General features: G+C 39.0%; 1 non-coding gene across 1 annotated transcript; it reads right to left on the bottom strand.

The window, feature by feature from the left end:
* Positions 1-1,925: 1,925 nt before the first annotated feature.
* LOC121775643 lies at positions 1,926-2,145 on the bottom strand. Its single transcript, XR_006045188.1, has one exon. It is a non-coding gene; the product is annotated as a small nucleolar RNA U3 (small nucleolar RNA).
* Positions 2,146-3,385: the final 1,240 nt, after the last annotated feature.

Raw genomic sequence — 3,385 nt, 5'->3', positions numbered from 1 at the left:
TCTACACGCCTCCCTCCTCATTCCACACGCAACTTTTCTCCTCCCCACACCTCTCCCACTTGTTCTTCTACTCCACTCAAGATCTTTTCATCCTTTCCAAGAGTTGTTGAAGAATCAAGATTTATATTTGTTCTACCGATCGTTTCAATCATGAAAGGTACAATCGAACTTTTTCTTCATCCTCTCCATTCAAACATTGTTTTGACTCCCTCATGCATATAGTGAGTGTAGGGATTTCAAATCTAGGAATTTATCGGTGGGAATTCGTGTTTGAATGAGAACAAATTGTGAATATGCGTTTTGAATGAATTTGTGTGAAGTCTAAATGAATCATGGGTGAATGATGTGTGACTATATGAGAACATGATTGTGAGAACCTTTTTAAGCATGGTTGTGTGCTGGAAGCATAAAAAGGTTGTGTTTGGATGAATGAGGATAAAACCCTAATTCGAATTTTGAAGTATGAAATCTGTGGTGTTCGGACAGTAGGTTCTGACGCATGTTTGAATGACCAAATGAACTCCTTTTCGTACGATTCTTTTTTTGAGTAAGCTTCAAGGTGTCTTCTGTGTCGTGTGTGAATTTCAACCTATTTGGACGAAAGATGAAGTTTTGGTGAATTTTTGAAGTTGATTGCGCAGTTCTGCCAGAAATTGTTTTTTCTCGACCAGTGAGTTACTTTTTCGATTTGACCAACCTAAAAAGATTATTTTGATGGGAAATTTTAACTGAATAATATTCAATGTGTCTACTGTATTGTGGGAAAGTTTCAGCCCCAACCGAGGCCGGATGAATTTTAAATGATTTTTACAAAATGACCGCGCTTTTCTGCCAGATTTCTATCCTTGCGAAAACAACGATGTTGTTGTGTTTTAAATGATATACATGATATGTATGTGTTAAGGAACCCACTCTATGATGAAGTGATGTGTTATTCGATGATGCATGCTACAGTGTGTTTCCTTTTGTTGTTGGGAAAAAGGGAAACATTGGGGACATGCATAATTATGAGTCAATGTTTGTGACTGATTGATAATACATATTATCTAAAGGTGATAACTCGTGCACGAAGCGTGATAACAAAGGGAAAGAAGTAATTAAGGTTTAAACGGTCGAGGTGGACTTTATTTTAACTAAGGACAATTTCCTAAATACTTTATCGGTGGAAATTACTATGTTTATCATCTCGTGTTTTGTTTTAACGTGCCTATCTGATGTGGCTTTTGCCACTATTTTTTAAATGGAATTCGGGTCCTCGTAGGGCCGCAAACCCTACTCTGATTAGAGTACACCTATGGTAGATCGTGTGCTAGTGTACGGGCTGGCCGGTCTAGTGACCTGGTTTGCGGCCTCATTCCTTGTCATGTATTGGCAGATATGGCTAACGTCTATGGGAAAATGACAGATCAGTCAACTTTTACTATGGGAAATGATTTTGAGTGCCTCGGGTCTTTCTAAAGCTAAACCCCGATGGTTACTTACGTATGGCATGATAAATTATATTTTTACTTAAAAATATTTTTGGCATGAGCCAAAGAGTATTATTTTTATAGTACTCAGCCCACCTTGTGTTTTCCCTATGTGCAGGTTGAGCGGCGACGAGTAATTGGTGGTGTTGAGCAAATATCAATAAAAACTATGGTTGTCTTGAAACACCGAGTGTCGTTGTGTCTCCACACATGACTTCACTCTTCTCTTGGATGCTTCCATTGTGACATTTCCTTTACTTGTCTTTTATTAAACTTTGAAGCTGTTTATTTGAATGTTTGGAAACTTGGTATCATTTGAATAATATCAAACCCTTGGTAGTTTTATTAATTCTGGGTCAAACCTTTATTGAAACCCTAGTTTTCTATGTCTGTTCTTTAAGTTCTTTAATCACGATCGCCCGCATTTATTAACCCTAAAGGGCGGTTGTGACACATAGTGCGTCAGACTGCTTGGCCATCCTGACTGGACTGATGTCAAGCCAAGAACAATCATCTACTGCACCATGAGCTAGAAAGAAACTCGATCCGAGGGGCTGTTAATCACGCTCTAGCCAGGCAGCCATGGCTCATCCACTGGACACGGTTTCCTATCTCCTTAGAAATCAAGGATACAGAGGTACGAGCCTATAGAACAGATCTTGTTTTAAATAAGCGTTTTTTTTTCTGATATTGACTAATGATACGCTCGAATTTTGCTCTTCTTTAAGGCGATTATTTGGTCCGTTTTGAGTGTCAAAGTTGCATTACATCTCCATGAATTGTATATTTTATTTATCTTGATGTTTTGACGTGTTTTGTGAGAAATGTGCAAACTAGAGCCTAAAAAGATAACTAAGAGTCCAAGTTGGAAATCTAGAGCTTTCAAGAGGTCCAGCTGTCCGCTGCAACACAGCCAGCGACCGCTTGCCGCCAACGACCACTGAACAAATAGCGGTCTGCTCTGGGAAAGGGTTGCTGAAAAGAGGAACACACCCAGCGACCGCTGGGGTGTGCGCAGCGACCACTCCAAGAGATCCAATAGCTACGGGATGATTGCCAGGGACTGCTGAAACAAGCGACCGCTGATCAAGAGACAGAAGCTACGGACCAATGCACAGCGATCATTGGCCAAGGTGCAGCGGCCCGCTGAGAAAATGCGGCACACATATTTGACCTACTTTCTCCCCAAAATTTACCATATTGTGCTTAATATTTACCATAATTAGGCTATAAATACCCTCTCAAACCTTACCAACAAAGATCTTCTTTTGCTGCAAAATTCCATAGCATAATATTTGAGAGTTCTACTTGGTTTATCAAGTGCAAGGGTTTGAAGAAGGATTCAAGAGAAGATCAAGGCTACAAGGATTCAACCTTTGGGTTTTTATTACTTTAGTTCTTATGTTTTTATTGTTTCCGCTAAAAACTACTCCCTCCGTCCCCAAGGAGTATGAACTATTTCCTTTTTCGTCTGTCCCTAAAGAGTATGAACTTTCTAATTTTGAAAATTCAAACAGCATACTGTTAGGTTTGATATACTGAAATGCATGTTTCGAGCACGAATAGAATCTTGCTTGTATACGAAAAACTCTACAATCCACTTTTAACTCGATTCAGTATTATTCTAGCAGTTTCGCACGAATAGAATTAGTATTATTATTACATTATGTTTGCTTGTACATTTATAAGATGTTTTACAAATAATTAAATGTATAAGAAGCAAACAAAGTCTAAGTCTTTTGCTTAGTAGACTGGTTGTGGGCGACGTCCACTTTAAGGTAACTACAGTCAGTTCTATGCAATGCTTTGCAAAAGAGAAAGAAGAATTTCACAACCTAGATAGGCTTTGGCTACCTATCGCGAAAGGTTGCAATGTCAGTCCGATTATTTCTAAGCCTTACTGAAATAAGATGACG

Source organism: Salvia splendens, chromosome 17, assembly GCF_004379255.2.
Source record: "Salvia splendens isolate huo1 chromosome 17, SspV2, whole genome shotgun sequence".
Taxonomy (NCBI): Eukaryota; Viridiplantae; Streptophyta; class Magnoliopsida; order Lamiales; family Lamiaceae; genus Salvia; species Salvia splendens.
This window is presented reverse-complemented; position numbering and strand designations above follow the sequence as displayed.